Raw genomic sequence first — 23,219 nt, 5'->3', positions numbered from 1 at the left:
CTTCACTCTACAAGGAATGCACAGAGGTTAACTGTGCTACATTTCATTCTTTCAGAATGAGCTGAAAATCTTGAAAATCTGTGTGTAGCCATTTCCCACGTGTTATTTGTGTTTCCCATCTGTTGCATGGTTGTTTGTAGGAAAGATTGCCTAGTGCTATTTCATTGCATGTACCCAGGCCCTGTCAGAAATGGAAAGGGTATTTCTCAGTGGAGTTCTAGGGTTAAATATTTTAATACAGCAAAAATGAAATAAAATTAAAATAGCCAGGCACAGAAAAAACACATGGTGTTTGAGGGGAAAAAAAAAAGACATTTTGCTGCACTTTTTCAATTCTTTTCCTAGGACCATCTTTCAAATAATTTCATTATTTGTGTCTCAAGATGAAATCTTATACATGAAGCAGAAGGAAAAATCTGAAAAATCTCTTTGTTTCCAGTTATTGTTACAATTTCTTGGCTTCTTTTTAAAATGAATAATGTTGCTAGTCAATAATGCCTGGAAATACTACAGTGCAACTAGGACAATATAGGTTGTTTCCTAAGGCATGGCATATCAAAGTATTCTTATGCCAAATTTTCAGAGAAATTTTCAAAAAAATCAAGTAATTTAAATTTTATAGGGATATATCTCAAGGCTAAGAATGCCCCATTCCCCCTTTTTTTTCCTATAGCAATTTGAAATGAAAATTAAAGTGTACTTCTAGCACCACTTGATAAGAATCAAACCTTTTACTAAACTTTTACTCAGTTTGGTAATCTAAAGATGTGATGAAGTAAAAGCCTGAACACTTATTTTCAGAAGTACTCTAAATTCTAGATTTTTTTAAAAAAGTACTTATTAGTATAACCCCATATAAACAGCTTTTCTCAAATAATTTCCTTTTTTTCTTTATTAAGATAGAATTATTTTAATGTAGCAATTGTATTTTATAGCTATATAAAGCTTGATTATTAATTAAGCCCAATTGTCTGAAGGAATATTCTCAGATACAAGAACAATCATGAAATTTTGAAAAAAAAAATCGATCTTGCGTTTGTTATGTTTGGTTTTCATTTTTCCCCTGCAAGAAAAAAGGATTTTTTTCAATTTTTCTGTGAAAATGTACTTTCCACAGAGAAATAACACCAAAATTGTTCTTTCCCTATATTATTCCTACCTATTTTTTCTTCATTGTATTAGTTTTTCTCACAGCTCAATTTCTACATGACACCAGTAGTTCTGAATGTATTTCCAAGACAGAAATTATTACATTGTTTACATGCTGCTATCTTTCATGGCATTTATCTTAGAATAATCTTTCTGGAAACAATTGAGCTTTTGCTGTTACCACCAAGGATGCTTGAAGAATCTTTAAACACAGCATGGCACCCTTCTGGTAAGGACCTGCTCTTACAGTACAGCACTGCAGTTCTGGAGGCTCTGTATCTGTGTCAACATGCACACACCTGTCTACCTTTGGTGTGCAGCCCTTTCTCTATTTACGGAACTACCAGACTGAAAAAAATGGTGGCAACCCATTGCAATTGCATAGGTAGCAGCAGTGAACAATTTAATTACAACTCTTTCAAAAAATTGTAATAATCCTAAAACTCTATGGGATTAAACTGGATATAATTTGTACCTTTTTCTTTCTGAAGCATGGCCAAATACAGTCAATTTTTATATACATTTAATCACTGAAATGTATCTGTTTAGATTTATATATATATGTATGTATGTGTGTGTGTGTAGATATAGATAGATATAGATGATATAGATATATACATAAACAAAAAGATTTCACTAGTTTAGGAACCCCAATTTTTTTTCCATTACAAACTGCCAGCATTTTGTACTTCCTGAACACACATAATTGCCAATTGATTCCACTCTAAATCCTAGAAAATAACCAGTCTATTCCTTTAACTATGAGTTTAAAGAGCTCTTTTTTCCCTTCTTGTCAATACTTTATCTAGTGGTGTATTGCTTCACCCTTAAGTACATCATGTATACAGAGATTGACTGTATTTTGGGTACAGACATCTGTACTGTTACTGTCCATTTGCAGCTAAATTACTTGAAGAGACTGGTTTTGTTGATTTCTTTTTCTTTTTTTTTTTTTTTTTTTTTTTTGTATTTTAGTATTTAGTTCATTCTACATTACACTTAATGGAATATGCAGCTTTGTTGTTTTGGCACACTGTGGGATCAAAAAGCAAGATTCTGGAGCTCCATTCTGCCAAACTTCCTCTACTACATGAGACCATCAACTACAAATGGCGGCTACCTGGAAACAGCCATTTGTAGAAATCTCACAGAGAGAAAGGAGCAGGTTAAATGGTTAAAACAGAACTGCAAACACTTAACATGTTAAATAGTCCATTAGAGTTTTAATAGTTACAACTCCTCATCCTCATCTCTATACTTGAACCAAAATTTTAAGGATCAAATTCCAGCAAAACATAAATAGTCCATTAGAGTTTTAATAGTTACAACTCCTCATCCTCATCTCTATACTTGAACCAAAATTTTAAGGATCGAATTCCAGCAAAACATAAGAAAAATAATAATAACACAAATTTCATTAATGGATGGATTTTTGGTGAAAATTTGTTGAATATTCCTTGTTTTACCCAAATAATTACTGATTCCTAATTTCAATTTTAAGTCAGGGAAGTACTGCTTTGCCTCTCCCCTTCCAGACGCAGTGTTCCCCCAGTACATTTAACAAAAACTGAATGTAATAAAATATTTGTTTGACTTTTGTATGTTTGAAACAGCCACTTCTCCTTCTTGTCCCTTTACCCTACAAATTTGATGGGACTCTCAAAAACTGAAGCCAGAAAAGATACTAATTTGCTTAGACATAACAACTACAAGCCTTAAACATAGTTTATAAATTGCATATAATTTGAAACCTCTATTGGAATGATATACACCTGCAAATTGTTAACTAACACCCACAGACACATTTTATGGCTCATGCTCTGGTCTTTTAACCACTCACACTGCAGGCAGCTGGAAGAGTCTAAGAATGGTGAATGCTTGAAATTTGTCCTAAGTGGTGTTGACATTACACCGACTGAAAGATGCAACAGTTCCCTTTCTCCTTAAAAAGTTGCCTTTTTTTTATTTCCTGTTTTTGTCTTTTTTTTTTTTTTTTTTTTTTTAATTTTATTTTAAGGAATAGTGCCTCCTATCCAATCCAACAGGAAAACAGATAAAGCAGTGTCTTTGGGACTGCAAATTGTAGCCAACAGTACAGCTGCAAAATTATAAAACAACCCCAGAAGCACTGATGATTATCATTACCTGGCATCCTTCCAGACTTAATGACCTCCTCCTTGCTGAAAAAAAGCTAAAACATGTTCTACCGTTGTTTCTTTTTGGATTACTCCAGTATATCCATATGAATGGAAATACTGAAGCTGTGGGGATTTTTGGGTAGGTAACCACAATCTTCTGCTATAACAATAATAAGACTGAACTACAGAAGAATTTTACATTTGTTTACACAATAAGACTAAACAATCATTCTGGGTTCTACTGGCAAAAAACCTAAAAAAGCTAGCAATCACTTATTTGCACATAAAATCTGAGAGATTTAAGGTGGTATAAATATCTATTGCTATGCTCCCATAGAAATAGTCTATTAGAAGTATGGATTCCCAGATATTTTCATGTCATATCTAAAATGTAGTAAAGAAATACATACATAATAGACATGATGATATTATTAAACTGCATAAAACTAGTAGCAGATCTGACTGCAAAACTACCACAGATTTTGTTTTTCATATCTGTTAAACATAGATTTGAGTTAATTTGGTCATTCTATATGCAACTTTACTAACTAAAAATATCATAGAAGAGTCTTACTGAACTTCATAAAACGAATCCACCTTATCTTCAAACAATGAATATGGGCCCCTTATTTTTTTTCCTCAGATGTTTATAACGTCAGACCTTTTTAGAGACCTTTAAACAGATATCTAGAATTTGAAAGACAAATATATCACTTTTATTGCATATAATAGTTTTAAAGATGCTAAAAAAAGCTGCAATTATTTCAAGCAAATACATTTTTCTGCACGAGAAATATTTTTTTCTTATAAAAAGATGACTCAGGAAAATGATGTACTGGGTAGATGACAACCACTTGAAAATCCAAGAAGTTCTATGTGCATCCTACAGAACTATCTGAGACAGAGCAGAGAAAGAAGCAGGAAGTGAGACAGAGCAGATGACGACCCATTTGACCTGAATAAAAGATTCAATGTTTCTGCCTTTTAAGGTATATTCCGTGACAATGGTCTGAGTGTGTCTAACACATGGAAAACTTTGGCCTTCCCAACATTTTACTCTGACACCACGGAGAACCTGTTGTGCCACTAGTACTTCCAGATGAGAATAAAGTAGTAACCTTCTGTGAATTTTATTTGTTTTGTCAGTTAGGGATTTTTTTTGTAACAGCCCTGGAACTGGCAGTAGCAGGAAGTTTACTTTAGTTCCAAGTTGCTTTAAATGCTCTCTCAGTTTGTTATGTGGTAAGGCATAGTTTTGTAGCTTAAACATGTTTGGCAAATCCTTGCCTATCTACAAATTGCCCCCAGCCCACTACATATGAAGCTAACCAACACCAAGCAAATACTTCCAACAGTCTTCATGCTGGGCCAGAGGTCATCTCAATCGGAAAACAGGGGCTTCAGATGGTATTTCCTCTATGCCAGCTAATTGCAACCATATGCTTTTTGTGACAGAAAGGGAGGTATGCAAGTATCAGATTCATTAGCCAGGTTAATTGCTTCTTCTACAGCTGATACTCTCTGTGTAGCTTTTGTCCTGCAGTTTAGCATAGTCTGTACTGCCTGGTTTTAATTATTTTGTTGTTGCTTCCGCCCTGTTATTTTATTTATTGCCAGCAGTGATTTGTAAGCCGTGATATGGGGATTCAGCTTTTTATGTCTGGAAGTGAGAATAGTTTTTCTCTACCAAATCTTGCCAGGCAATTCTTGGCTTTTTTCTGCTGTTTCCTTTGTTAGGATGGATGATTTGGAGCATAAACAGCAGAGAAGCCAGGATGATGATAGGAAAGATATAACATGTATTCATCCAATTGGTGTGATGAGGAAGAATTTCACAATTCATCACTAGCATTCCCCTTGGCCCACTCAGTAAGAAAATCTAGTGAACCAGATGAAAGCTTTGGTGTAGTTAATGCATACATCAAGGAAATATGTCATTCCAGTAAACAAAAATTATTCTTTGTGAAACCCACTCTGAACATCAGCTTCTGAGCATTCTGAATTTGCCCATTTTGTTCCTGCTGTTTCTGAAGATGCTTCCAGGCTTTGGAGAGGTAAGGACTTCCCATTTTCCAAACCATGAACCAACAGGGAAGATCGACACAATCAAGGCAAGCAGGATTTGTCCCACACCAGTAGCCTCATGCACATGAAGCAATATCCACATTCTTCATCTTGCCTTTTGCCACCTGTACTCAGCATGTTGTCACGCAGTCATTAACTTAGAAAACTAACATGAGCCAAACAAAAACCTCTAGAATAAATGAGTTGCCATAAGAAAACAATTAAAAGTCACCTGTTGGGAAAAAAACATATTTAATCTAATATGGACAAAGTGACCACCCAGGACTATCCAAAGCTTGTGTTTTCTTTCCCCCTCCTCTCCACAAGCCTGTTACTTGCAATACAGGTGCATTTATATGAATGACGTATTGTGAAGGGCTAGGATGATGATTTCATTTAAACAGATTTGACTGTCTGGATACTACATAAGAGGATAAATGGTGATTAGTTAACAAACCCATTTTTTAACAAATTGAAAAGCAGTAGTAGGAGCAGATAGCAACGTACTTGTGTTTTAAAACATTTCTTTATTTTAAAACTAAGTCATAGACATTAAAATGTGAAACATGATTTCTCTAGGCAATGTGCACAAAAATATCTTTATCCAGGTAGGAAAAACCACCACAATCTTGTAATAGAAACTTCAGCAATTATCTTAATCAAAGTAGATAATTCCAACACAATTTTGAGATAGAGATTTCAGGATCGAGCCTCTGAAAACTCAAGTCAACAGCAGAATTTAGTATGAGGATTATAAACATTTCAGTAATAATTAATTTTTGGAAGCTAACGTGGTTGTAGTATTGAAAAGTGAAATTAATTTTGTTGAAATTTAACCCTTAAACAAAGACCTATTATACATTGTAAGTCTCTAAGATACATTAGCATACAATTACAATTTGGTTTCTTTTTTTTTCCCTCCAAAACTCAAGCACTTTGTGTGTCTTCACACATGTGTGGTCTTTCACCTGGAAATAAAAATTGCTCTGGTGAAAAAAAAATTGCTCAGTGCATCCTTTAGGAATGTAAAGTATTGTCCAAATTTATTTTCTTGTCTAGAACTTTTGTTGACAGCTGATCATAAAGACTTTCCTGCTGCTCTTAAATGATGGGGATTATATATATAACTAACTTACTAAATTTATATACCTAAATTAGAACTAAATTAATTTTAGCTTTGTGAATTTAATATTTTCAAAATGTCTGTCATTCACCCTAGGGATGAGCAAGAGTTCCCTAAATTTTCATGAAGATTGGCATATGAAATGATAGGAAAAAGCTTTCTTTCCTGTATTGATGTTGTGTAGAAACAAAATCTTTTTCTTCATATATAGCTGGGACAAGAGCCCCTCAGTACTATAATGGGAGTCTGAGGCCAGTACAAGATGGAAAGAACCTGAGACAAAGGACCAAAATAGTGAATGAGGGAAATGCCAAATTGTCTTTTCAAATTTTGTCAGATTGTCTCTTCATATCCACAAGCAATAAACTGAAATGAAATGAAATCTCACTGCTCAAATGGAGACTGCACCTCTCCAGGCATATTGATCCAAGAGTCAATGAAGTCAGGATAAGCTAGAAAATGGAGATGAAAAGGCAATTTGGCAGCTTGGCATTCAGGACCACAGAACATGAAAGCACAATGGGAAGTGGGTAGATAGTTCCCACGTGGAAGATGGTTGTAGTTCTCATGAAAGGAAATGAGGACACTCTGCCACTGGGAAGTTCAATAGAGGTGAAGGGAGACCAGAGTGGGAGATATGAGCTGGTTTCAAAAAGGCAGTGCAGAGGGGAAAACACAGTGGGGACCATCCAACTTTGTAGATGTCTGTGGAGGACCCTGAATATCCCACTGAATACAGTATTTCCTCAGTATCCGGTAGACCAAGACCAAAATTCCTAAATATGTAGAAATTTCAAACTTATTCCAAGCCTCAGTCAAAGAATGTGGTTGAACAGCAGGAAACTCCTGGGTTTAAGAAGAAATTCCATTCCAGACTCCAGCTACCACAAAAAGTATTCACTGAAAATATTTGCTTATCCTAGAAAACATGTATCTTTAAGTGGAATTTTAAAGTGTGTAAAAAAAAAAAAAGGTGAATGAAATATAAACTTTCAGCAACAGAGAAATTAAGCATTTTGCTATAGGTTATGAAGTATGTAGATCTTGGGCAGAACCAGAATATTCTCCTGCAACACTGGATGTCTCTTAATTGCTTCAAACAAATATCAAGACAGTAAGGATGTTAATAGATAAGAAAAAAAATCTCTTTCATTGAAAGTAATTTATGCAGGTGAACAGTTTAGAATGTACCAGTTACAAACTCTTCACTAAAAAAAAAAAGGCATAAATATTTGTGTTTGTTTTGTATCTATACAAAAAGAAACTCCTTAAAGATTCTTTTGTCACCTCAATTTTGAAAAGTTTCTGCATCCACATCTCAGTCAGAGGCTGCCATTTTCAATGGTCTTAAAGTCTGAGAATTTGATGTGACAAAGTTTTTACCATAGACGCAGGTGGAGGCAAAACTGCTTTTACTTTTTCTGTAAGTGATGACATAGAAGGCAAAATGATCCTTTCTGACAGCTGAAGACCCAGCATAAGATGTTTCCATGACTATTACTTCTTCACATAAAAGTATTTCCTGATGTTTAGTGTTTTAATTTACTGGATATATTCTGTTAAATTGAAGTGGGCTGAGGAGGAACTTGCCTTACCACTGGCAAGGTTCACTATCATTTTTGGATAAATATGAGCCAAATGCAGAACTTCATATCCAAATATTTCCAATATCAGAGAGAAAGGATCAAATGAGAGCACTATGTTCTAACCCACCACCGTGGCTTTGATCCTGGGTCAAATAAAAAATTAAAATGGGCCTTTTATAGCTCCAATTTGAACACAACCAAATTCCCTTTTCATCAGATTGTGGTCCAAGGAGGAAGAAATTGTATGTGAGTTTACCTCTGTTATGTATGAAGACAATCTTGCAACCCAACCTTAATTTTGCTTCAAACCCGAGTTCTAAACCATACCCCAAATTAATGTATGTTTGAGTCTGACTTCCTTATATTACCTGCTCATAAAAGTATGTTTCTGAATAATTATTTTTAATTTTGAAATACGTCAGATTATATCTAATTGCTAATAATTTTTTTGCAAAAAAAATTGCAAAAAATATCCCCAAAGCCATGTGTTGGAATGCTATGTGATGCACACGTTAGTGGTCCTTCTCACTCATCTGTAAGGTACCCAGTTTGAACAGTGACTAAAAGAATAAAACGTTCCCCTACCTATTCCCTCTCCCCCCAGTAAAAAGGAAGAATTTAAGGGTAAGAATTTAATTTTCCCCCCACTTTACTGGGAGAGCTCCAAAAACCAGAAGCAAATGAGGGAGAAGTAGCAACAGAGACCACCAGCAGCTGCAATGTGAAACCACTCACAAGAAGAAAAAGGGCTACTCCTCCCCAATAAAAAAATGTGCAAACATTAAACCAACCAACAAACACTCCCAGCAAAGATTCAATCCAAAAATAGTGAATAACTAGAGAAGATGGAGAAAAATCCAACTTTGTAACAGCAATGATCAAGATGTGTTTAACTCTCTTGAAATTTAGAAGATGGGGGGAAAAATTAATATCTTCCAGTTGCATGGAGACACTGTACTGATGAACATGTTAGTGTTATTCTCCACTGAAAATACATTCCAATACCTAGAAGGAAACTTCTGCTTGTCAGAGGGTTATTTTCATTATGGTGATAGACTAAAAGGAATAATGACAATACAAGTCTAATGAGAAGTATTTATTCAGTAATTTCGCAGTATCTGAAGGAAAATTTATACTTGAACCCCAAAATGTTTTTAAAAATGATATATGGTCAATGTATATGTAAGCATTGTTAAGGATGAACTAGAAAGAAGAATCTAGTGCAACTGGTGGAAACCAGGGTTAGCTAGAGGAAATCCAGAAGGTGGGTTTTCTATGTTATTATTTTTAAGGGCATACAAATTGTTGGCAGATTAGAGGAACAGTATTAACAGTACTTGCATTATAACTGTCAAATGATGAATTCGAAGAAAATGAGTTTAAAACTAGAACCAAAACAAAACAAAAAAACCCAAACAAAAATTTAAGTCTTCATGAAGTTCTGCAAAGTTTTTACAATTAGTATGAACATTGCATTCTCTCATTAAAAAAAAAAAATCATTTATTTACCATTCTGCAAACTCTGGTTTCACTTTCAGCTATACCCTGGCCCAAAAACAAAACAAAAGTAAAGGCCCACTGACCAAAAATATTGTTATGATTAAGTTTTCTCTGAAAACAGGGCTTTGGAAGATGTTAACATACCTCGTGGTTGCTTCTGCTTGTAAAATTGTTTTTAGATGTGATTTTTATTTTTGCTGGGTGGTGCATGTCATTATGAAAATTCTCAGGCCTCTGAGAAATTTACACCACAGCACTTGTCACTCATTCTATGGCTCTTTTGAATTTGGCTTCTGGTGTTGCTACATTTATTTCCATTCTTTGATGCCTTCCACTATTCAAGTGCTCTCTGAATAGCTGGTTCGTACATGTGACTCTGCAGTTTGCTCACTATAACAATGTAACTCTTCCCATTCATACAAGAATTGTTTTAATCTTCCCCACCATCCTTTCCGTACTTGTCTAAGGGATCCGTTTTGATCTGGCTTGAGCCACCCTGGTGTCTCCATGCTGCTAAGCAATAGGGGAAAGTTAGCATACTGGATTGTGATGTTTGTTTGTAGTTTATATTCTGACACTGTTCTGGACCTCTCCAGCTCCTCCAGAGAGCTGTGAATCAGCACAGGGCAGGAGGCAGTCCTCAGCAGCCCAGCTACAGCCATTTGCCAGGAGTGTCCCCCCTCGTTCAGGGGGAGCAACGCTGCTCCTGCAGACTGCTCAGCCTGCTCCACAGAGGTGCTGATTATAACTAAGTGCACATATACCTCAAGACCCCCTTCTGTTACTATGTGCATAGTTTGTTTTTTTTTTTTCTCCTGCATATCTTCTTTTTATCATCAAGGAAGTAATTATAGCTATAATACATAGAAAATGAGTGAGAGAGGATTACAAAGGGTTCTTTTTGTCTGCCATTTTCCTTTTTTCTTTTCATCTATTTAATCTAATTCCTATTGTCCTCCAGGCATCTCTGAATTTAGAGGTGTAATTAATGATGAAAATCCTTCCAGTTGTTACATGCATGTGGTCATGCATACACACTTCAGTTCTCTTCAAAGTAAGAACTTTGATACAAATATGTATACACACACACACACACACACACAATTCAATCAGTTTTTCTACAACGTTTTTTTAAAGGCTTATAATATTTAACAGCAATTCAAATGCATATAACAGAACATACCATACAACAGTCCTAAGAATGTGACACAAAATAGCTGGATAAAGTCGCAATCAGAAGAGGAAATGAGTTTTTTCCAAGCAGCAGAGGTGTTACAACCAATGTAGCTCAAGGGTGGATTACTCACCTACATTACTTCCTTCAGGACTGTTTTGAGTTTTGGTTTCCTAAAAGGGGGTTTCCGTATGGAAATTCAGTGAAGAGTAAAGAAAAACTGGCCAAGAAGTTTATGAAATGACATTATTTGAATGAATAAAAAATATATACTATTTCAATTGGGCATCAAGTTATATGAAGACTTATATTTTTCATACTAAAAAAGTAAATTGAGCATAGTGTATTCCACATGTATGTTTATGAGCATGATTGCATCAAAATTATCTATTGAACACAAGCATCTTCATAGAAGAAATAATTACTTTGATGAAAGATAGATACTGTTTATATTGTGTACTCATTATGGGAATCATATACTCTCAGTTGACATTACTCTGTCCATTTTTAATGTGTTTATCTAATATGCACAATAAAACCCTATGGTATTTTGCACCTGGATAAAATGTTACTTGCACAGATAAGCTGATACAAATATAACTTCTTATCCCCTCATCCATTAAAATAAGGCACACAGACCAGCTGAGACAGGTTGATGAGTATTAAGCTACAGGGAACCCTGATTTCCTGGGATGTCTCCACTGCAAGAAATGTCTCAAGTTATTTTTCAAGCTACAGGATCAACTGCCTGATGGCTTGGCAGGGGGTTTTGGAGCGGCAGGGATGGGCCTTAGAGGTCTCTCTGGCATTAGGAGCCTTGTGACCCACTGCATGGGGCAGCCACCGCCGTCCTTTGACCTGGAGACCCCGACATCTGTGCACTTGGTAGTCCGTCACAGTAGGCTTTATGAGGCAGATTTATGCTTAAATAGTGTGCTGTTGAGTACTTCACATTTCCACTTCTCTAATTGGCAGGATTTCTTGCTCATAGTTGGTTAAAAACTGAAACAATAAAATATTAAAAGCAGTTGACAAAAACCAACCAAATCTCTTTACCCAGTGCTGCCAAATAAATGTCCTGAATATAATATATGAATATACAGACATTTAAAAAAAATTCAGCATTAATCTTTGGAAAATGCTGCTACTGCACCTACTACAAGGACTAGCTATCAGCTCTCTGCATTTGGAATGACACTTATTTTGGAAAATGCAATGTGCACAGGAATATACATTTCCTGTTCCTCCAAGGAAGCAAACCCAAATCTAGTGACATCATTCTGATCCTGGGATAGGCATATATATATATATATATATATATATATATATATATATATAATATTTTTCCTGATTTCAACATTAATTGTTTTATTTTGTATGTGACTGTGTAAGTACACACAGTGAAAATTACAGTAGGTAAGGCTTTTGTAACTCCTAGTCCTCAGATCTCAGATTTTAACAAATATATGATTGATTCTCATCTGATGCACTGGGAATTAATTCCCTCAAAATTCCAGATGTACCATATGATCATTAGCTTAGTCAAAATATACATATAGAATGGGAAAGAAAAACAATGCCCAAAAAAGTGTACTAAACTAAATCAAGTCTTCAACATCTTCCAGCCTAACACAAGTCTCCAGGGAAATGTCAATAATTTTGGTCCTTATTACTTAATCATTTATTGTTGTTAAAATAGAATTTATAGCTCTTTTATGTATGTGATTAGTCCATGAAGATTTCAAAAATACAGGTCTGGATCTGTGATTGACTTAAATTGCCATTTTTTTGTTTAGATTTAGAGCTAATTCTTCTGGACAGGATATCCTAGAAAAAGCACTGAAGACAGTTGGGAATTGCATTTAGAAGTCAAAGTGGAAATACTTTGGAAAGGAGATGAGACATTCTATTGCTCCTTGAATTTCCACCAACAGGACATAGAAACTTCTGAGTCCAGAGGGAAAGAGACAGCAGAAGAAGTGCAGAACAGGACCACTGAGTAGGGTCAATCTGAAGGAGATCAGTTGATATTTTTTAAAGATATGGATTTTACCCTTAGAAGTAGGAGAAAAGATGTCATGTCTTTTCTGGAGCAGTTAAAGAAGAGACAGACATTTCTTTACATTTTTTAATATAAGAAACACTTTGTACCCTAATAATATCTAGCAACTCTTCACTGCTGAAAATCCATCAGGCTTATGGGTTTGTTGTTTGTTTTGCTGTTTTTGTTTTATTTTTTTAATGATTCCCATAGCATTATGATACTGGACCCATATGCTGAGTATTTTAATATGGAACAATAATCTAAAAAAGTCTAAAAGTTTTTTATTATTGAAAACTTCTGTAAATATGAGAAGGGGAAGGGGACAAGCCATGCACTTCTGTGACTTAAAATACAGAACTGGAACTGACTCAGTGTGCTATGAAGAGCTGTGGTAGGATTGTTTACATTTTTCTTTATCTCACAAAAATATATGTTGGTAGTAGGTAACTGTTTATCCTTGTTAGTCCTGTGAAATCCAGGTTGGTGCATTCTGAAATCCTGAACAGCTCAAAAAGCATATTTGTAAAACTTTAAGGGGATCATCATCTCTCTCTTTTAAAACTTGTCTACCATCTGTATGCTCAAAAGGATAGTTATAATTCTCTATAGAACCATTTATTAGTATTGTTGTTTTCCCAAGGCTTGCTGGTTACTTTAAGGATTTGCTTAGTATCAGTGCTGACAGTGCCTAAATTCTGAGTATAAGTAAAAGGTAGAAAATCTAACTGTAGCTTTGCACATTTCTATTCATTATTTTTTTCTGGTCATGAATAAAACTCATTTTTTTCATATGCATAAATATGCAGAAACCTTGCTGAAAAGTCGTATTTAAAAAAAATTGTTCTGGTACAAAATTACAGCAGATTTGCATTTGGTTTCAAGGACATTTTCATAGTGATACATTCTACTCTGGAATGGAAGTTTCAACAGTTTTAATTTGATTCTGCCCTATTGCCACTTCTATTTTAGAGAACACATCCACTAATATGGGAGCTCTTTATTTCTCTTCCCCTTCACCCCTCATTGAAGTCAAAATTCTGAATGTACTACCAACGCCAGAATAGTGGAATATAAGTTTCTCCTATGAAGTATTCTAAAGGAATACATTTACAAAATTGTCTGTGGCAGCAAAGTAGAAAGGGGCCACTCTCTTACCTGTTAAATCACACTGACCTGAGCATTTAGCTGTAAATGTGTAGAATAAATGTGTCTGCTTCCATGGGTTGAAATGTTGTGAGGATGGGTTTAGGAACATCAGCTTTATCTCCCTAGCAGGAATAAGGCCCTAAATGGATTTTACCAGTCACTTACCTAGCAGAAAAAAAATGTGGAAAGTTAATGGTTAAACTGTAATTTGTTCCTTGACAACTACATTTAGCTAAAAACCAAGTGAATATTAAGTGTTTTTTAAAAAGTCCTGCTTTAACCATTTGAGGTTTTAACCATCAGATTAGCCAGCAGTGTTAAGGCAAACACTTAGCATCTCTGGGATCCAGTCCTCCATCTTCACACAAGAGGGCTGAGCCCAAAATAGTGACTGCAGAAGTATTTCATAACGGATAGTAATTACAATATAACTAAAAAAAAAAAAATTAAAGATGACAAGTTTTTGTGAAGGTATTTTATCTTTCAAATAATTGCTGGTTTGCAACTAGCTATATTTGCTAAAGTGATAGTATATGTCACATACTGGTTTTGTTTCTTCTAATAAAAATAAAACCATATCTTTCATGAAGTCCCTAAAAAAGAGAATAGAACATCTTCTCCTATGTGGCAGTCTCAAGAAATGATTTTGTCACTCACAGGCATGAAATAAAATAGGGTTCAATGTGCAATTTTTTTATTTGAAGAAAAGGTTTGTAAGTGACTCATCTATTATTCCCTTCTAGTCTCAAAAAGACTTAAAATTTACCTGAGGTTTTAAAGTTTCAGTGAATCTACTTGGTCATAACTTGATTAATTCCTGCCTTGTAATACCTTTTGCTCTCATTTTTCTTTCTAGAAGTGTAATTATTAGTTACATTATAGATGAGCATGAATGGTTATGTCAACATATTTCAGGTTGTAATGAGGAAAATATATAGGGGTATAATAAAGATAATGTGACTTCAGCTATACTTTGTGAGCATGTCTCTTGATTTATGCTGTTTTTAAAACCACAGTGATAACATTCTTGGAAGCAAACATAGTGAGGTCTTGTTATGCTGAATGTCACTCTGAAGACATATTCCACTTGGCCAGAGCCTGTGGCTGCAGCTGTCTCTATTTCATTACATGACTTCTAGCACCTGCACCTTTAGGAAATAACTAAGATTTTCAGCTGACATCTTCTAGGCCTTTATTTATGCTGCAGCTGAAAATGATTCAATCTGTATGTTAGAGGGGAGTGTTCTTTCATTAAGAGCACCAAGTGATGAGCAGAAAATGTACCCTAATAATGAAAAATACTAATCTGTATCACCCTACACAGGAGAAAAATTGAGGTTAAACTAGTGTTAACCTAACAAGCAAAGTAAATGAAATTCTGATATTTATATGACCATTTTAGTTTATTATTAGCTTTCTATTTTTGGAGATTGTTAGAAGTCTCTGATATCGTGAGTTATTATATATCACACTGCTGTTTGTATTTAAACACAAGGTAATAAATTAGAGATAGTGGCACTGTCATACTTTAATTAAAGGTCTGCTTTCTTTTACTGTCTGAATTCTTGAAAGAAATATACTTTTCTGACTTTTCATAAATATAGCATTATGAAAGATGCCTCACTCCTTTCAAAAGTATATTCCCAGCTTTAAGAACATGAATACACGTACTGCTATCTGTATCATGCTTAAAATCAACAAAAGTCTAAGAGGCATTTGGGAGGGAAGTGTCTGGAGATTAGCATCCTCTACTGATTTTGTAGATATGGTGAAATGACAGCCAACATGGAATTAAGCTCTATTATATTTAATATTTTATAAATATTGGAGTAATTTTACCAAGTGTTCAAATTCACTTTAGTTGTCCAAACTTTAATAAAATATGTGGTCTTAAAAAAATCGCATTAACAGAATTGCTCTACTTTGGATTACTACAGCAGAGGGTAATTTACCCACTATGAATGTATTCTTCTCAAGGATGCTGCTAGCTACAGGTGTTTCATAATCAATCTACTATTACCTGGAAAACTATTACAAGGTTATTTTAATGAGGAACAGGGTGTAACCTCTGATCTATTAAGAAGAGATAACTTTGTCACATTATGTTCAGATGTAGAGTGTTAATGTCCATATTTCAGCAAGTTTAATTCTTCTTTCTTAGATTCAAAAATTGTTTCCCACCAAACTTCATCTGCTGGATTTTATGTAAAAAACAATCAGTGTCATAAATGTGACAGACACTTCACATGTGGTCTTAGGAGAAGATGTAAGTAAAAGCTTATGATACAAAAAAATTAGAAGAAAAATGACAAATGATTGTAGCAGAACTCTCCGCCTAAGTGGGGATACAGCAGCTCAAAATTTGCCTAATTTCCAAGTTAAGTGATAAGACTGAGCAAGAACAATCTTCTGTTCTTAGTGCTGAAGGATACTGAGATCAGCTTGAGCAAAATATGAAACCTACCATGAGGACATGCAAGACAGATTCTCCCTGAGGCCAGGAGCAGCAAGGCTGTGCAGTCTCTGATACAGAAGAGACAGTCAGAGGTGCTGACCAGAACAAACCCAAAAGCAGGTAACACTTTTTTCAGCACAAAGCTGAAGTGCATTTTGCAAAACACATTTTGCTGATTAAGCCTGATAACACGTAATCTAAAAAATGCATGTAACTGACATCTTACACTATAAAAAGCTGGCGCTACTTTTCCCAGTTTTGCACAGCAAAGACTTGTAGCATATCTCTCTGAGATGTGTAAAGATCCTTTCCTCAAATTAACAGTAAAAGAGATATGACTACAGTCATTGGTCTGGGTGAGAAGTATTAATCTCTACTTAATAATTGTTATCCTAGTTTTAATATAATTGCTTTAACAAAACTGATTCAATATTGCTTCCAAAAATAATGAAAATACTAAATAAAAATACTAAACTATAATAAAAATACTAAATTTGAAGTGCAATAAATATTTCTGATTAAGTTGAATTTATTCCCTACTCATTATCGTTATTGTAATAATTTTAAATAGATAATTCATTTTTTTTATATAAATTTTTTTGGTTTTCCATCCTTGATCCTGAAGGACACAGTTGTATAAGGGTTCAATTACAATAGTATAATCTTCTAGGCATAAACCATTAACAAAGTCTAGAGCCAGGATTGGATCCAGCCACACCCAGCCTCCTCTCTGAGAAGGAGTTTAGAAAACAAAGGTGTCCTTTCTGCACCTTGTGACTCAATGGGAAGGCTTCTCTAATAATCTTTGTCTGAAGCTCCCACTCTGCTCATTACTATGACAACCTAGACTACATGCATAAATTGAAAATAGCATGGGATATCTTTCTTTGTTAAAATAAATCCACTGAACCACTAAAATACCCCCAACTCCTTCAGTGTGCCCTCACATAGAAGAGGTGCTCCAGCTCTCTAATCATCTCTATGGGCCTTCTCTGGACCTGCTTGAGCAGCTCTGTGTCTTTTTTATGCTGTGGGTTCCAGAGCTGGTTGGAATATTCCAAATTCAGTTTCACAAGACCAGAGTAGAGGTGCAAACTTCAGAACTTAGTTAGGAAACCAAGTTTAGATATTTTATGTTGTGGCAGAAGCCTCTCCCTCTCCAACCACTATGAGAGTCTTGAAAAATTAATCCAGTCCATAGAGTTTTTCTTTCTTAGTTATGTTCTCTCAATTCCTTTATGGTAGTAGAAAGTAGAACCTCTTTACCTGACCAAGATCCACAAAAGTAGAACTGTATATATTACATCAAAGACTATAAAATTTTAAAAGTTTGAAAGGTTTGAAAGTGGTGGATAATGCAATGTAGATCATGTGTAAATTCTGTAAACAAATTTTTGTCCTTCTTCTAAGCCCTAGTCTAATAAGAAAAAAAAATGAAGCATTTTAGCAAACTTACTTTGACATTAGTTTTGTAATTATTGTAAGGAAATACAGTTTTTTAATAATATTTCCAAGGTAATAACAAGAAGGAAGAGAAACATCAAGTGACCACTGCAGATTATGATTACTTCTTGAAATGTGGAAATGCTTTATCAAATATTTGGAGGTTTAGCTGCATAGAAGTTAGAGAATAAGAGAAAGTACAGTCATGCTGCTAAAAAGGATCTCTATAGGTTATAAGAAATCACAAGATAGAAATTATCAACAAAATCATTTACTCTAGAGATTATATACACAAAAGGCAAACATCATAATGAAACACATAAACATTGTCTGCATTGTTTAAGTGACATATGAAGTAGTTAAATTCTGTTTGGCTTTGGTTAAGCCTCAAATACAATATTATTACAGTTTTGGGCTTCATGCTTCAAGAAGGGTACAAACAAATTGGATTGGGTCCAAAAGAAAATAACAAGAATGGTTACAGGTCTAGAAAACATAACTTCTGAAGAAAAATTGAAAGAATTAGGCTTGTTTAGTCTAGAGCTGAGGAGACTGAATATAGCTATGACAGCAGGATATAGAAAAGTAAAAATGGGAGATAGGAATAAGCAGTTTTCCATGGCCAGCATAAATAACAGCAAAGTAAAACAGAATTCAGTGAAGTTAAGTCTAAACATTATTTAAAGTTTTCTAGCAGCAAAGCTATTTGAACTCTGTAATAGCCTGTGAAAGGATAGTCTTAATCAATGCCCCTTTTGTGGAAGAAAATAATAAGAACACTTTGTGGAATAATTTAGGTGCACTGTATCTTTGAGTCCAGAAATTAATTGCATAACTCCTTGTGATGCCTTCCAGCTCCATTGTTTATGATTTTATGAACACTTATTATGCATTCACATTTATGAGATGTGATGTGGAACATATTTTAAACAATGTATGTAGGATTGTGTTTGAACAGCTCGTCTTCAAACCCAGAAAGGAGAAGGGACAAACAATGGCAGCTGGAGAAGCCGAGGCCAATCCTGGGGGCCTGCAGACCATAGATGTTCATCTCCACAAATCTAGAGGAGTACAAAGGCCTGAAGTCATGCGGGAACACAAATGAAAGGCACAAGGAAGTGACACAATGTCTGGGTATCTCCCAGAGCTGTCCCATGAGACCCTCAGCTGCTGTGACCTGATAGGAAAATGCTCAGGATGGGTCAATGTTGGAGCATCTTCTGGGCTGAGGAGATTGCTGCTTGGGGGATGGGACACATTATGGCATGCAGGGGAAAAGTATTTTGTGTCACATAGGACTTTCTATGGGATATTTAAGGGATGAACCAAAGATGGGAAGGTGGATGATGTGAGTTGATTTAGGGAGGAATAAATGTGAGGAAATTGAAGGGTAAGGAGCCAAGAGATGCCAGTCTTACATAAATTTACTAGTAGGCATATTTGTCTGGTCATTCCCTGTGCCTGATCAGTGTATTATGTCCCACCTTGTTATTAAATCACTTTTTAGCTCTTTTCCTGGATGAGGCCTCTGTATTTAATATGTGAACGTGTGTGTATGAGGAGAAATTAGTCACACCATGGGTTGGAGGGTCCACATGCATGGGTTTAAGGACTTGCAAGGGAGAGACTGAACTTAATGAAACCAAATGACAACGAGAGAGGTGGGACCACCAACAAGACAGGGAACCCTTGTCCCTAAGCTGACAGGAATTGGAATAAGTCTGGAAGTCTGAGTGCATGATGACTAGGGAAGATTAAGATGGACAAGCTAAAGAATAGGTGAAGTGGCTAGGGAGCTGGGATGTGATAGTTTCCAAGGTCAAGAGCATGGAAAGAGATGGCTGTTCATGAATATGTGAGTCACGGTTCTCTCTCTCTCTCTCTGTGTGTGTGAGTGTGTGTGTGTGTATGTGTGTGTGTGTTCATATGTACACCGTGGTCCGCAACATCAGCTGGTGTGAGGTTCTGGACTCAGAGGAGGCAGGGATCCAAGGTCAGCTCCTGAGCACACTGAGTAAGTGTAGGGATCCACCTTGACATATATATACACCGTGTATTTATATATATATACATATGGTATGTATGTGTGTATGTCTTCTTTGTGTGAATATACTTAGAAAGAATGTTGCTGTGGGTTGGAATTGGGGTCATGGAGATGAAGCATCCCCACCTTCATCAAGCTACTGCATTTGACCCCAGACACCAGCAATCTTATTTCAGTTTACAGAGCTCAAATTGTGCTTCTATTACTTGATTATGTGTATTTTCTTGTCTGCTGTATTGATTAAAAACAAATAGATTTTCACTGTTAAGGTTTCTTAATATTTGAGTTAATAACAGTGCTTCTTCCCTGCCTGGTTATCCCTAGCACAAAAACAAATGTTTCTGTCATGTTCCCTGTTCCAATTTGACAACAGTGATGCTCTTCAGAGTTTCCTGCAAGAATACTGACAGCTCAGATTTCTGAATGACTTCTGTGCCTTCACCACACACTGTTACACAGTCTCAATTTTATAGGTGCTTTGAGATTATTGACGGAATAATAGTCATAGCAGAAAACAGACACCAGTATTCCACAGGAATGACTCTAGAAAAGAGTTATAGCATTATGGAAAAAATTAGTAATTCTTTTTATAAAAATTGGAAACTAGTCCCATTTTCCTCACAGCTTTAAACCACTTTTTTGTTTTATTGTTCTGGAGAATATTCAAGATTATTCTCAAATTTAAAAATTTTGATTTACAGGGTCATCCCTTTAATTTTATCTCTCTATCAAAGCATTCTGAAGTCAGAATTCAGACTGACTCCCTCAGAAGTCAGTTTATATGTTACTTTTATGAACCTTTCTTCTATTTTTCTGTATTTGGGAGTTTCTTACACTGAGAAGTTAAGCTAAATGGATCTGCATGAGTACATGAGATATGGGCATACCATGCATTTGCAAATCATGGATTTGCAAATTATGGATTTACATACAGTGTTTTTTATCTATGTAGAAACAGTGCATAATATAAATTTGTTCCATAATTTCATCATTTTAATGAGCATCTTTAAATCATGAGAATCTTAATTCATTGCAGATGATTACCTTGAAACACAGAAAAAATAATGACTTTTTTGCTTGAGCAAATGATATTCCTGGTTGGCAGGAGTTTAACTTTTTTTCACTGAAATGTAGTGGCTACTCATGGTGCTCTAAATTTTCGAAGTATTGCATGATGGTCAAACTCAAAACTGTCTCAGTACAAAGACCTGAGAGTTGGAGACTCTCCTCTCACTACCTTTGCCCTCAAAGGTTTACTTATATTTTCATGTTATAAACATTTTTCTGAAGACTAAATACTTTGAAATGGAAGAAATGCCTGACTTGACATCAGACAAACTTCTCCTGTGCTTTGAAGATATAAAGTGCTGCCTTGTGTGCATTCTTATTGATAGTTCATCTTAGATGTTTGCTACAAATCCCCTCTGCCCCTTCCCTTACAGTCACTTCACTTCAACCTCATTTTATCTGCCACCCATATATCCCTTCTTATCTTATCCCTCTTCCTCTGCTTCCACCACTCGCTTTGTCCCTTGCCTCATCTTCAATATCATCAGTCAATAAAGAAAAAAACAGAAAAATTAAAGGAACTAATAAGAGAGCTGCAAAATATTAATGAAATTTCCATCTTTTATATCTCTTAACCCTTTATTTGTTTTATCTATTTATAAACTGTACTTTATTCTTTGCTGACAAGTTTGGTGGCATAGCCTCTTTTTCCACTGCAATGCCTAAGCTTTTCTATAACACAGGCTGTGACAGTATAGATGTTTTGACAGACATGAAAAGCAATGTTACATTTTAGTTGACTATAGATATTGTTTTGTCTTATATACTTATAGAGAAAATGATCCATGAACTCACTGCTATAGTTATGTTTGGCTCTTGCATACTTTTGCTTACCAGAGTTGATTACCTACTTCATCAGACTTTGTAACAGGCCTGGAAAGGCTTTTATACAAACAAGGTTAGTGCTGAGCTGTAATGGAGGGCTGTTTCACTGCATTTCCTGCTTTTGGTTCACACTTCATAAATAGTTATTATTATGACATTCAAGGTATCAGCTTGGTTATCCTAGTCTGCTGAAGATGTTGCTGACACTCTCATAGAGTGCACAGAAAGGTAAGAATCTGTGAAAAATGGAGATGCCAATTTCTATCTCCATGCTCACTCTAGGTCACCTAGTACAACCCTAAGTGTCAATATAAAGATCTGGAGCAGTCTACCTGTAGTGCTTGGGATTAGAAAATAGGGGTTATTCTAGGAACTTTACATGGATTTTGAATGGATAAATAACTTAAAAATTAATTTACTATAAATTGCTATTTTACTGTGTAAAATGGTGGTATTTGTTGTTTTAATGCTGGGCATTAAGCCCTGAAAATTATCGTATGTAGAAATGGTCTATGCAGCTGTGGGCTCATGAGGAGGAGGTGGAAGATGGGAAATTCTAGATGTCATGCAAACTGTCATTTAGATTAGGACTTTCTCATTCATCAGAATCTGTTTGCCCTGTAATAGAGTGTACTGGCAGCCCTACAGCATATAGGCATGCCTTCCCCAGAGAAATTTGCTCATGCTGACATTCATTAGATGTTTGTTCATTTGAAGGCACCTCTTCTTGCGGATAATCTCAATGAAGTGTGCATGTGACAGGTGTTATTAACCCAGACCACATCACAGATCAAAGTGTCTGAACAGTAAGTATACAAGCCCCTTCTTTTTTATTGGCATGCTTGTTTCTCTGTGCAATGTGTCATCATGTATTTGGTTTAAAAGAATAAAGAATAACAGTAGTTGTTACTGGAGTTAGTGAGAAAAATCAAAAGTGAGGAATATCTGTCTTTAAAATCTTGGTCTTGTGACTCTCACTTGCCCAGGATGTACCAGAGAAGTTGTGGATTCTTAGCCCCTGGAAGTGTTCAAGACCAGACTGGATGGGGCTTTGAGCAACCTGGTGTAGTGGGTGGCATCCCTGCCCAGGCCAAGAGGGGATTGGAACTAGATGATTTATAAGGTCCCTTTCCTAAGTATTTATGATTCAGTGATTCTATGGATGCAAAAGAAGAAAATCCTAGAGCTTTTCAAATCACTCGATTTATTGCCATAATGTATGTGTAGTCAGGATTGAATAAAATGTGTATTGGATCTTTTAAGGAATGTTTGCAGGATTAAGAGATGAACTGAAATCTCAGTCTTTACAGGTCTGCATACTTCCAAATTGTCTTGAAGAGAAAGTCAAATGAAAACTCCCTTGTATCGTGCTCACTTCCTAAAAGGTTTAAGGAAACTTTTAACCAAAAAAGGATTTACTTATTTATTAGAGATGGCAAAGTTAGAATTGAGCTATTCCT

Source organism: Vidua chalybeata, chromosome 2, assembly GCF_026979565.1.
Source record: "Vidua chalybeata isolate OUT-0048 chromosome 2, bVidCha1 merged haplotype, whole genome shotgun sequence".
Taxonomy (NCBI): domain Eukaryota; kingdom Metazoa; phylum Chordata; class Aves; order Passeriformes; family Viduidae; genus Vidua; species Vidua chalybeata.
Note: the sequence above shows the minus strand (reverse complement) of the source record.